The following is a 14,097-nucleotide window of genomic DNA, read 5'->3' as shown; positions in this document are numbered from 1 at the left end:
AAGAATTTGAACAAACAGAATTTGCTAAGTTCTTCCTGGTTTATTACTGTTATATTATACCCTTTTGTCTTCCAATCGTACTTCTGCATGGCTGTCCATTAAAAATACACAGTTTTGGCCGGGCGCGGTAATCCCAGCACTTTGGGAGGACGAGGTGGGCGGATCACGAGGTCAGGAGATAGAGACCATACTGGCTAACGCGGTGAAACCCCGTCTCTACTAAAAATACAAAAGAATTAGCAGGTCATGGTGGCGGGTGCCTGTAGTCCCAGCTACTTGGGAGGCTGAGGCAGGAGAATGGTGTGAACTCGGGAGGCGGAGCTTGCAGTGAGCCGAGATCGCGCCACTGCACTCCAGCCTGGGCGACAGAGCGAGACTCCGTCTCAAACAAACAAACAAACAAACAAACAAAAACAAAATCACAGTTTTCCCCAGGTCTTTAATTATGCATTTCTGAATGATCTCACATCATGTAAAACTTACATTAAATTAATTGTATGCATTTCTCTTATTAATCTATCTTTTATTGTAGGGGCTTTAGCCATGAACATTGATAGGAGTTAGAAATATTTTCTTCCTTACACTGATACAGTTGGCCCTCCATATCCTTGGGCTCCACATCTGCGGATTCAACCAACTGCGGATCAGTAATGTTTGAAAAAAATACAACAATAAAAAAATAATAAAAATGTTAAAATACAGTATAAAATCTATTTACATAGCATTTCCATTGTATTACATGTATAAGTAATCTAGAGATGATTTAAAATATATTGGAGGGTGTGCAGCAGTCACGTAAATACTACATCATTTTATATAAGGGACCCCAGCATCTGCAGGGGGTTCTGGAACCAATCCCATGTGGATACCAGGGGACGACTGTATTCTCCAAATCCTGGACATGGGCATACCATATTTCTTAACATAGCTGCTTACCATCTCTAATATTGTCTATTTACCATTTTCTATAAATCTACTGGGTTTTAAACTAATTTTTGGCATGAAGAAAGTTTATATCGGCCAGGCGCGGTGGCTCACGCTTGTAATCCCAGCACTTTGGGAGGCCGAGGTGGGTGGATCACGAGGTCAGGAGATCGAGACCACGGTGAAACCCCGTCTCTACTAAAAATACAAAAAATTAGCCAGGCATGGTGGCGGGCGCCTGTAGTCCCAGCTACTCGGAGAGGCTGAGGCAGGAGAATGGCGTGAACCCGGGAGGCGGAGCTTGCAGTGAGCCAAGGTTGCGCCACTGCACTCCAGCCTGGGCAACAGAGCGAGACTCCGTCTCAAAAAAAAAAAAAAAAAAAGAAAGTTTATATCAATATAAATAGCAGTAAAATTTTTCACAAATGGAAAATAATAAAATAAAAATTTTCACAAATGGAAAATTAACATAAAAATAAATTTGCAAATATTTACATAAGCATAACATAAATATATACCAATTTAAACTAAAATGTTTACAAAATAAAAATAATACTGTCTACCGCCAGAAGTGCAATGACCATGTTTTTAAAACTATGATTTCTCCTACATCTCTATATTTCATGGTTGAAATTGTAGTTCAGAGCTCTCACCATCGTTTCTACTACATACGAATCACTTATGTCAGTGGACAAGTTTTTCTGCCAAGAAGTGCCAGATTGTGAGCCTCTCAGGCCTCCTGACCATGTTTCCTACACTCCCAAATGCCACCCACTGCATAGTTATCCAGTTCATATAGGATAAGCGCTCAATGAAGAAAGCCAGGTCATGCTTTCCACCTTACATTTTGTTTTAGACATGTTCCTTTTGAAAAATATATCCCTGTGTAATTAGCCCTTCTCTCTTTAAAGCAAAGGAGTTAAGCGCTCAAATGGCAATCACCAGGAATGAGGCCCACTACAGTCTAGGAGCACCAGGGCAGTGCAGTACAAAAAACTGAAGTTGAGAAACCAGTGATAACTGGGGAAAGTTACTTCGACGCACAGAACTTTAGTTATCACATCTATAAAATAAGATAATACACTCTGCCTTATTGAAGCATTTTTTTATTAAAAACAGCCTTTGCTTTGTACCAGGAAAATTTATAAGCACTTAGTAAGCATTAATTTATGTGTCCTCATAACATCCCTTATGAGGCTGTAAAGGAACAAACAAATGTTTCTCTCTACTTACACTAAACATGCCACACTTTTTGACGAGATGTGTGGGTGTTTTTCTGACACATCAATTTTCAGGTGCATAGTTATGATTCCATTTAATTCTGACGCTATCTACCTGGAGTTAGAGTCAGAACCCACATGTTAAGAACTCGGTGCCACATGAATGCCTCCTACTTCAGATGCCAGTCCTAAATTGGGCTCCCCAGAACTTCTGGCCAATTGACTATAAATTAGAGATTTCCATGACCCCCTCCTTGGGTTCAGTCATTTACTAGAGTAGCTCACAGAACCCAGGAAAGTGCTTTACTTATATTTACTGGTTTATAATAAAGGATATTATAAAGAATACAGATGAACAGCCAGATGGAAGAAATGCATAGGGAAAGGAGCACAGAGCTTCCATCCCCAAGGACCTCCACGTGTTAGGCAACATGGAAGCTCTCCAGTTGCAGTCCTTTTTGGTTTTTATGGAGACTTCACTACATAGGCATGATTGATTAAATCATTGGCCAGTGGTGGTTGAGTCAACCTTCAGCCCCTCTTCCCTCCTGAGGCTATTTAGGAGTCTTGGGCCACCAGTCGTTACCCTTCTAAAAGACTTACCACTTTGGAGATTCCAGGGATTTTAGGAGTTCTGGGTCAAGAAATGAAGAAGAAAGAAACGAAGACCAAATATATATTTCTTACTCTAAAGCACAATATCACAGAGGAAAAGAGGGTCAGTATCTTAATTTTATAAGGGAGGCATTTTATAAGACACAGAGAATCTAAGTAATTTGTGGAAGGTCACTCAGCTAGAAAGTGAAGAGCTGGGTTTTGAAAACCCAAATTCTGGACTCAATCATTACTCTATGCTGTATTTCTTCTTAGAGTATATTAAATTATCCCTGTGAAAATAGACTCTGGCATTCTATTGCTATTTTCTGTGACCTGTGCTCTATATTGTTTTTCTTTGCTTCACAGAAATGTAAGTACTATTTTCCCCTAAGTTGTTAATACTCAGATAAGGGGCAAGCACCTCTAGGAAATATCAAATTATAAATGTCCAATACACTCTTATATCACATCACGTAATGTGAGACATTACACAGTTGTGGAATGTCAAAAATTGGCATAATGGATGACTTAGGAATGTTGAGTGACAAGTTTTCGGTACAATTGTGCCATTTTCTTGTGATAATGGTAAACTCTGGAAAATTTCATTTTCTGGTTTTGCAGATTGCCAGCACATTGACATTTCCTGTATGGTTTCCCAATGGGAAGGACAGAATTGTATTTAGCCAAATCTGGTAATTTTCCTTAGTGGAAATTGAAGGGGCTAAAATGCCTACCTACACTTGGATATGGGCTTCAATTTTTTTTGAAGATGCTTATTTTCCTTCTTTGTTCCTAGGATATAGAGGCAGATCAGGTAGTTTTTCAGGATACTGAATTGTAGAAGTAGGCACTTAGTGAATCAAGCCATTCAAATACAAGTTGAGTAAGTGCTCCGAGTAGGTGTCTATATTAAGGACAGGGTCCTGTACATTGGGGGGTGCTTAGCAGTTTTGCCGTCATCTGCCCATGAGATGACAGTAACAAACCCCATCTTCCCTATGATTATGACAACCAAAAATGTCTTCAGACTTTGCCAACCAATTACCTTTAGATATAATCACTGATTTAGAGCAATAGAATTTTTGGCTCTGTAGGGTAAATGAAACACACCTGATAGCAATAACTTAAGCGTACTCTGAGAATGACCCTGTATGGCAGATGCACCTGAATGTGTGTTTCAAGCTAAGGAACCTGGGAATGGCCAATAGGAAGGTTCATTCCTTGTCTATGAGGAACATCTGAACCTCCAGCCTGTCTATTGGAACTCAGGCCACACGGGCTCAAGACCCCGAGTTTTGGGTTGAATGAAGGTTGCCAGGTGGAGACTGTTTGGGAAAGGGGGCTAAGTAAAATGCTATATAAACTGCATGCCCTTTGCAAATGGTTGCAGTTTTCCTTCCCGCTCACCTGTCACTGGGCTGTGGCGTTATCTTGTCTAGCCCACTGCTAGTGGGCTGTCTGTCAGGCAGTTCTCCTGTCCAGCCCAACACCACTGGACTTTTTCCGTGGTAAGTAAAGCTCCAGTAAAGTCCCATGTCTTGTTTGCTGGCCCTGGGTCTCGTTTTCAGTCTCTTGAACCTGGTGCCATCCCCTTTGGAGTCGATAGGGGTTCAGTGTGACAGGCTTTTTGTTGTAAATATTTGAGATTGATGATATCTTTGCACGTATTTGAAAACTTTAGATTTCAGGATAGTAACTTATGGGCCACAATGCCAACTACAGCTCCGGTAATGATACAGTATGATGGTTTTTAATGTGTTCCCTGGACTAGCATTGTCTTTTACAAATAAAATCAAATCACATCACTGGCTGAATGTTTGAGATATATTCTTTTCTCATTTTAAGGTTTATGTAAGTAATCTCTCCAAATAATTATAATATTAATAGCTGACAGATAAAGAGTCTTTTACATTTACAGGATGCTTTCAACTCAGTCTTTTCTTTAATTTCCCCAGTAACTCTGAGTTTTTATTCACCCATTCGATTAGAAACAGAGACTTAAGAAGAGTAACTTCTGTCTATTCCGAGTTAGGGAGATCAGAAAATACCACTGTTCTGAGTAATATTAGATGAGAAGAGTTTTCTTGCTGATTAAAATCCTCAAGTAAAGCTCTTATATATGTCTTTTTTCCTATCCTCGAGAGTAGTGTCAGAGGCTCATGACTGTTTCTTTCTCCTGATCTCCAAATTCTAAACCATGTACTGCAGTTTCCTATGTTGATGTCACTGGTTGTTCACCCTGGGACGTCCTATAGACTGGAGCAGCTGTTTCTATCCTCTCCAATGTGCTGTCCTGATTATGTTACATCAAGACAACTTGTGAAGCTCACAATGTCAAGTTTCTGGCCTTACAACTGATGAGCAGCATAAGCCATTCCCACTGCTATTCTCAATGCCCTCCCTGTCTTAGATAGATTCATAGATCCCTAGGCTCTTAAGTGTCTCCCAGACCTGTTTATCTTGTAGTCAAGACCCAGAAATCAGACTTCCAGAAAAAAAAGCTCTTCAAGGCAGATTCTTCAAGGTGATGGTGCCTGTGTCACCTTGATAGGAAACCTCCTACACTGTGTAATACTGTCATCTCAGGGAGAGCCACTGTTCATTAGCTTAAATTGTCAGCTATATGGTTCAGTGAAATAAATACACATTTTCCCTAAGGTAATGACTTTTTTCTCACTTTGTGAGAGCTGTAGGGACCCTTGTTATCAAGAGATAATCATATTCTAGTGGTGCTACTTATTGTGCTCAATGAAAGTCCCAAGGATGTGATTATCCCTTAATAACTCTAAAGCCTGTTATGTATCATCTTGTATTTTGTTTATTTTGAGTGTGTGGTGGGAACCCATTAGTGATCTCTGTGGTTGATAGTATTCGTTGTGAAATGATAAAAGAATCAAATGACCATTTGTTTGCTTGTAGCTAGACAGCACGATTAGAAATGCATCCCAATTCCGACTGAAAAATGCATTTAAATGTAATCTCTTGCTTAGTATTAGTTTAATAACCCTGATGTTAATACTAAATTATATCAAGCAAAGCTAATGGAAATTCTGAAAATAAACATGGATAATTTAATATCTACATGACCTTTACCTCCCACAGAAAATTCAGGTTGGGTTTTAACTACCTGTGAAGGAAGTAGATACCCATGAGAAATAACCTGCTGATTCTGTGATGGAAAATGCCATCAATAAGTTAAGCAAAATAGGAGAAATATAAGGAAAAGCCTATTAAATACTAAGGCCTTTAAGAATATGGACAGTTGTTAAATGGTAACTCTTACCTCTCACTTTATGCTATCCTTTGATATTCAAATAATGTTAATAATAACAGGTATCATTAATTGAATACCTGCTATAGACTGGTTTGGCTTGTCTCATTTTATCTATTATTATTGAGATGGAATCTCCCTGTATCACCCAGGGTGGAGGGCAGTGGCAGGATCTTGGCTCACTGCAACCTCCACCTCCCAGGTTCAAGTGATTCTCCAGCCTCAGCCTCCCAAGTAGCTGGAATTACAGGTGTGCGCTACCACATCTAGCTAATTTTTTGTATTTTGAGTAGAGACGGGGTTTCACCATGTTGGCCAGGCTGCTCTTGAACTTCTTACCTCAAGTGATCTGCCCCCTTCGGCATCCCAAATCGCTGGGATTACAGATATAAGCCATGGCACCGGGCCCATTTTATCTTTCGAAGAACCTTTCAAGGTGGATAATTTGGGCCCTGTCTTACAGATGATAAAAACAAACTACAGGAGGTTACATAACTTGGTTGAGTTCATGCAGCAAATAAGTGGTAAAGCTTAGACTCAAATATGACTTTAGAACCTATATTTTATCCACTGATTATTTAAAGGCATAATGTAGGCCGGGCGCAGTGGCTCATGCTTGTAATCCCAGCACTTTTGGAGGCCGAGGCGGGCGGATCACGAGGTCAGGAGATCGAGACCACGGTGAAACCCCGTCTCTACTAAAAATACAAAAAATTAGCCGGTCGTGGTGGCAGGCGCCTGTAGTCCCAGCTACTGGGAGAGGCTGAGGCAGGAGAATGGCGTGAACCCGGGAGGCGGAGCTTGCAGTGAGCCGAGATCGCGCCACTGCACTCCAGCCTGGGAGACAGAACGAGACTCCGTCTCAAGGAAATAAATAAATAAATAAAGGCATAATGTACAGGAGTGACTAAGCGCAATTATAGGAGACTTATAATCAATGGTGATCACATACACATTTATTGTTAGGCAAATCCAGGTCTGACTCTAATGGGCAAAGAGACCACTCTTTCGTCCCTCCTAATCTTACATGCTATGTCTGTGAGAACTGAAAGCTTTAGAGATGCCACATCTGGGTTTTGAACATGTTCATTAGAATTATTTTCATGCTCTTACCTGTCATTTGGGAAGGGTTGTTTTTGTTATTAATAAATAACTGACACACCTTTTGGTTTTTAGGTATTTGGAAAGGGTCTAGATCAGGACTGTTTGTTCCCTAGGGTAAAATCATCCTTTTTGACCTAGGCCTTGCCAGCTGCTGCATCTAACTATTTGCTATTAGCTGAGAATCTCTGCAGTCATTAATGGATTTCTGGTTCCTTTGTTGTAAAATTGCGAGTACATTTATGTTGACAACAGCTGATTTGTTCAAAGATTGGACCCAATCTTTGTGGGCAGAGGGAGAGTCATCTGTTTATTCACCTGGTTGTGTATTAATTTCCCGCCTATTTTAATATGTGATTTTATTTAGTTTATAATAAAGACCTTAACTTAGGATAGCACGTATAAGTTATGGATTGAACATGGAAAGTTTAGTGAATTTTTCATGATTAAAAAAATAATTATAATGATAGCTAGCATTTATTTTCTGCATAGTATGAACTGGTCAGTGTTCTCACGGATTACATCAGTATTGCCTCAAAACAACAGCTAAAGGTAGGAATACAATTATTAGGCTCATTTTATTCGAAAGCAAGCTGACCTTAAAGAAGATGGGTAAAATGAAAGGTCTTTCCTTGCGTTCGCCTCTAGGGAGAGACTATTAGCCAATCAAGTGCAATAGATTCAGTTTCTTTCCCCCTGTAAAGCAGCACAAAAGTGGCCAAGAAAAAAATCCTGTGCGTTCTTTTTTTAACCTTCTTTCAAGGTATGAAATTGGATATCTAGCTACTTGAATCATCTCTGTTCACGCTGGCTAATCTAAGATGGGAAGTTTTAACTGTCTACTTTTTCCCCTAACAAGAATACAGCGACTCAACATTTTTCCAGTGAGGTGTGAATAAATAATTCCTGCTTATATAACCAGCAACTTCTCAACATCAACTGAGGCATCATTAGATATTTCCTTTTAAGATCAGTTGTGAAAATCCACTGTGGAAGTGGAACTTACTTTGGCATAACCCTTAGTTTATAATAACTAAGTGGATCCTCTCACTCATTGAGCATACATTTAAGGAGCACCTGTTTTAGACCAGGTTGTACTAGCCTGTACACCTTCAAACTGAAGAATAAGACAACACAGGTACATACTTTCCCACAGTAAAAGGTATGTGTGTTTTGGGGTAAGCGGAACAGTGATAAACATTTTATGATGAGTGTTAAGCTAAAAACGTGCTGAATGTAACTGGAGCGCAAGATCCATTATGGTCCTGAAAGTTATGGTTTTGTTAAAAGGATTATTTCAAAAGTAATATTCTCTTACTGTTTTACATACATTTTGATGATGTTTGTTGTTTGTCTGGGTGGGGGAGGTGGCAGAGTAGTAATTTTATTTTGACAGCAAATCCCGGGAGGTCAGGAACCTTGGTCTGTTTCTTTTCTCCTGGTAAATACTTTCTGAATAAAAAAAAAATTAATGTCAATGTAAAAGCTATTGGTCTATGATAGTAAAGGAACAGTTGATTATGATTCATATTCATGAGCCAGGAATTTTTATATATGGAATTTCCTTACGAATTTGTATGTTAGCATAGCAGGGTGGTTTGTGACTTATTTTTATTAATTGCTCCCTTATTTGTCTCCCTCATTTCTACAGGCACAAAGCCAGGACTTTGTATTACTCACAGAAAACTTAGCTTCAGTAGGCTTATGATTTCTTAACTAGTAACCAAAAAAATTATAGGTAAAACTTCATGGGGATTTGGCTTAGAAAGTCAGGAAATGTGGCTGCCCCTCACCTTTTACCCTGTTTTCAATTCTTCATTTCTCATGTGGATCAGAAGTAAGGATGTATGTAATCCTAACTCTGATTTTCTCTAAAGTCTTATTTTTCTGGTTCTCTCAAGGCTGGCTTCTTTAACAATAATTCCAACTTTACATACCTCGAACTCTCAAGTGTTGCAACTCAAAATCTCTGAGAGAGAATCTTGTTGACTTAATGTGGTCAAGTGTTAATTGATGGTTAAACACCTGTAGTCTATTAGGTTGAATCACGTAGAACATAGGGCTGGTCTTTTCAGGAGCATCAGGTGGGATGCGTTCTTTACAAAGGAGATATTGTTTCAGAGGCCTTCATGGGGTCAGTCCCATATATTCCTCCTCACTCTTCTTAACCTTCCATCCTGCTATTTTCTTTGGCATTGCTCTTTGCTCCGTGGTAGCTAACTGACCTGATAAATGCATTGACGATATATTAGCTCACCCAACAGATAAGTTCTCTTGGCCAGGATTCCCTCTGGATGCAATTACAAAAATCAAAGGAGTGAATTTAATAATGTTTTCTATAATGGGCAAGTATTTGGGAGCATTTGTTTTCTTCTGGTGCTGATACTGCTTTTTGTGTATACAGTCACCATTCATGAGACTATCCACAGTCTATGAGAATCTCTTGCCAATGTTACTACTACTAGTGGATACTATATCTACTGACTAAACTGAATATCTAGTCTGCATTATGTAACTTATTAATTTGAGGATTGAATTAATTCTTTGAGGATGAATACTGTTATTGTCCCCACTTTAAAAGTAGAATTGAGGGTTATATCAATTAAATAATTGCTCAAGATCACATGATTAGTAATAAATTGAACCAATATCCCATCCCAAGAAATTTATCCCAGAGCTTATGCTCTCAGACAAGAAGAATATAATTATTTTAATGAATACAATTATAACTTAAGTTTTCATTTCAAGTATTATTCCACTGGATAGGGTAAATGTAATCTCCACCTTCTTTCTGTGAAGAGGAAAAAATATATATGACAACTTTTTAGTAATATTTGAAAAAAAAGCAAAAAACTTTGACCAACGTCTGTAGGGTTATTATAATTTTAATTGTTATTGATAGGTAGGCTGGAGTTGCAAATGGTGCCAATAGCTGTAAATAGAGCTTAGTTTTACATCAGTTGCTGTCCTTACTGTAAGAAAGAAAGGTGTTTAGTACATACTAAACTTTTGTAGCCAGCTCATGTATATACAGCTGGTAACTGACCATATTAAAACCAAACAGATGGTGATGTATTTGTGATTCAGAATTAATGTGAATATATAATTTTTCATAATCCATGGGAAATATTTTCTTACACATGTCATTTATGAAATTTTATTTGTTTGGGGGTATATGAGAACAGTCAGGGATTATTTTATATTTCTGAATATATTAGCAATATGAAGAATACCTGTTTAATCCATACCTTCTGGTTGTTATTGATATTATCCTGAGAGTAAAGGTAGTTAGGTATTTAATATAGAGGTGAATTATTTTGCAATTCAGCCAGAGAAGGCATACACTTAAGAAAAGATCATGTATTTATGGCTAATCAAGAAAATAAAACATTTTTATCCCAATCAATTATGTTATATTTAAGAATAAGCCAGAGTAGAATTGTATGATTACAGATATTTCTGATTAGCTAATCTATATTATGTAGAGCTATATAAAATTATATTTTCAATTATTAAAACTGTAAGACAGTTATTTTACAAAAAAGTGATCTACAGCAGAAACTTGGTTAAAGGATACACATATGAATAAACATGAAAATATAAATATATACCTTTATTCTAGGTAAAATTGTGTGTGTGTGTATTTATATATATATTTATAGGGAAAATAAATTTAGTTCTTCAGGGAAAAATATTCTGAGGCAAAAATTATTTCACAATTAAAGTTTAAGTTGGTAGCTTTAAGAGAGTGTACAATTTATTTGAAGAGTGTTTCTTTTTGTTAGGTACCCTCATTTTATGTATTCATATACCTAACAAAAATGATAAGACGTCTCCGTTTATTGCTCAATTTTTATTATTTTAAAATCCTTTTAATGTACCCTCTCAAGAAATTGTCTCTTGTATTGAATCTGAATGTCATAAAATATTGCAGGCTCCTAGAGCCATCATACTAACAAGGGAAAGATAGAGTGGTGATGGCCTTGTCAAAAGTCACTCAGCTCAGGGGAGGCAAGGCTGAGAATGGATCCTGGATCCTAATCTACACAATTCCATTAAGCTGGAAATTTATACCAAATGTATTTAATTTTTACTTCGTCCTAATCCAGTCTAATTTAATTTTAGATGGGGAAGATTACAGGTAAGCATCACCTACACATAAGCCTCTCTATGCTTGAAAAAATGTATTTATTTGTGTATTTTTCTCTTCTTATTCTAGGAATCATTGACATAGCGTAACTCCACAGCATGTGTCTTCAAGAGCTTCCCTAAAAGGTAAGCTTCCCACAAGGGAAGATTTTCCTTAGGTGTAGTTCACCTTGATTAGCATCCTTAGTTTCTATGGAAACATTGAAAACCTTCCCTTACAAAGTGATAGCATGAGATTGTTTTTGATGTTTTTATGAATGTTGAAATTAATGAAAGTAGTGAAGTTACTAAATTAAAGCCTGAAACTAAGAAATAGAGACTATTTGCATTTCTTTCTGGAGAAGATACTTAAGGTAGGTTTTTTGTAGTTCAGATTAATTTGATAATTCAAAAATTTTAGAATTTGTAATCATAGAAAGTGTATTGGGAATAAAGTTGTTACACTTTTGCCAAATGGTTTTATAGGAGAGGATGTTTTAGCAGTCAAACCAACACAGATATTAAGTTAACGCAGTCCTATAAATACTCAGGTCTTAAAAGTTGAAGCTTTTGAAGGGATAAAACATGAGAAATGTAACTCATTGTCTACAGTGTATGCAAATTTTTCCTTAATAAAATATATAGATCTAAAACAGTAAAATGTTTGTTTTACTTTCCTGATGCTGATCTAGTAAAGTAACTGGTGGCTTAAAACAATGGAAACTTACTCTCTCACAGTTGTGGAATCTACAAATTTGAAATGAAACTCTCTGCAGGAACATGCTCTCTCTTTGAAGGCTCTTAAGGAGGAATCTTTCTTTGCTTCCTCTAGCTTCTGGTGGTTGCTAGCAATTTTTGGTGTTCCTTGGCTTCAGATACATCACTCAAATCTCTGCCTCTATCTTCAATTCACGTGGCTTTCTCCCCTGTGTGTGTCCAAATATTCTTCTTCTTAGGAAGATACCAGTCATAGAATTAGGGCCCATGCTAATCCAATATGATGACATCTTAACTTGATTTTTATCTGTAAAGACCCTTTTTAAAAAGTCACATTCACAGATTTTGGAGATTAGGATTTCAACAGATCTTTTAGGGACATCTAATTCACTCATAACAGTATGCCTAAAAAGAGAGTCTAGTGAAATTAAAGGTAATTATCGTTAACAAGGTATTTATGGGAAAATAATCATAACATGGGGTGGAGGAAGGTCTCATTCCATTGGTATACATAAAATGCTGTTTATTTTAATGATAATTATCTCTTGGTGGCCAGCTGTTGTCCCAAGCAAGATAAAAATTATTCAGTACAGGGTTTGATAACATTGGGTAAAATATTAGTGTATAATTCTGTTTCTCAGATTTTTAACACCCTCAATTAAAAAAAATAGTAATCCTGGACAGCAGTGAGACCCTGTCTCTATGAAAAATCGGAAAATTTAGCAGGATATGGTGGTGCATGCCTGTAGTCCCACTACTGAGAAGGCTGAAGCGAAAGGATCACCTGGGCCTGGGAGGTCAAGGCTGCAACGAGTTGTTATTGCACCACTGCACTGTAGTCTGGGTGACAGAGCAAGACCTTTTCATAAATTTTATATATATGTATTTATTTTATATATAAATAGAGAGTGTGTGTCAGAAATTTACTTCACTTGATTCTTCAGATCTTTTTCATAGGCTAAGGTTGAGTAAGGTGTTTTTTAACCAATTAGCTACTGTTCTGTAACAAACCACCCCAAACTCAGTGGCTAAAAACAGTAACTGTTTATTATTTCCTATGAGTATACGGGATCAGCTGCTTGGGTCTTCTGATCTGGAACAGAATCTGCAGTATTGACTGGGTATGTTCCTGGGTCTGAGTGTAGCTCACAGGTCAGTTCAAGCTGCTCCACGAGGTCCCTCTCCTCCAGCAGGAACCATCTTCCTTAAGGCAGCAACATTATTCCAAGATATTCTGAGTGTCCTCAAGCTTGCTTAGATGTGCTGTGTTTTTCCTTGCTTTTACTTATTCTGTTCCTTCTCCTTGGGATATTCTATTCTTTCTTTCCATCCTTGATCAACTCTTTTTATTCTACTTGAAAATTTATTTTCTTTATGAATACTTCTCTGGTTTCTTTGATCCTATTCATTCATATATCTTTGTGTAGCTGAAGATATTGAACTCAAATCCCTGTTAGGGTGAGGCTTCCCTCTTGTGCCAACATCAGTGTAAACAATATGATAATCACATTGTCCTGTAATTGCTAGCTTAATTATCTTACCCTCCAACTGTGAACTTCTGAAGCCAGGGATTGCATCTTCTTGTTCTTAATGGTATTCCAAGAACCTAGCAGTGCATACACAGATGATGTCTTCCATAACTATCCATGGAAAGAATGAAAGATATAATGACATCTTCTCTATTCTAATTCCTCTCTTAAAATTTAAGTTGTTGAAACTTTCCAGAATTTGAACTGAAAGGCAGGAGGTAGGTTCCCTCTCATTTTGATGATGCCCCTTGGACTCTACTCAAAGAGGCCCCAGGCACCCTCTGGTGCCATCCTGGCCTTTCTTCCCCACCACAGATTGTAAAAGTTGTAGTCTGTGGGACAGAATATCCCCAAAACAGTTAATTTGATTTACCTAATAGCTCTTTTTAACATAGTAATTTGAAAAATAAAAATAAAGTTTAACTTGTTGCCAGCACTTAAAAATTCGGAGATTTTACATAAAATGATGTTTTAAATTCTCTTAAAAGAAATCATAATAACTTTCTATCCTGGACAAGGCATTTCCAGAGGACAAAGAGGGCTTAGCTGAACAATAGCAGCCTTCCAATGCCCTCTCCAGTTTGTCACACCATGCCATTTGCTATCTATC

General features: G+C 37.6%; 1 protein-coding gene across 5 annotated transcripts in view; it reads left to right on the top strand.

The window, feature by feature from the left end:
• The window catches only part of CNTN4 (contactin 4), a 985,842-nt gene that overhangs the window by 237,116 nt on the left and 734,629 nt on the right, over positions 1–14,097 (top strand). For all 5 annotated transcript variants that reach the window (XM_055259613.2, XM_055259617.2, XM_055259612.2 and 2 more), the window contains one exon: positions 11,333–11,388. The gene's annotated coding sequence lies outside the window, so the exon portion shown is untranslated. The remainder of the gene's footprint in view (positions 1–11,332; positions 11,389–14,097) is intronic.

The sequence above is a fragment of the Symphalangus syndactylus genome, chromosome 21, assembly GCF_028878055.3.
Source record: "Symphalangus syndactylus isolate Jambi chromosome 21, NHGRI_mSymSyn1-v2.1_pri, whole genome shotgun sequence".
Classification (NCBI taxonomy): Eukaryota; Metazoa; Chordata; class Mammalia; order Primates; family Hylobatidae; genus Symphalangus; species Symphalangus syndactylus.
Note: the sequence above shows the minus strand (reverse complement) of the source record. Positions and strands in the feature narration are given on the sequence as shown.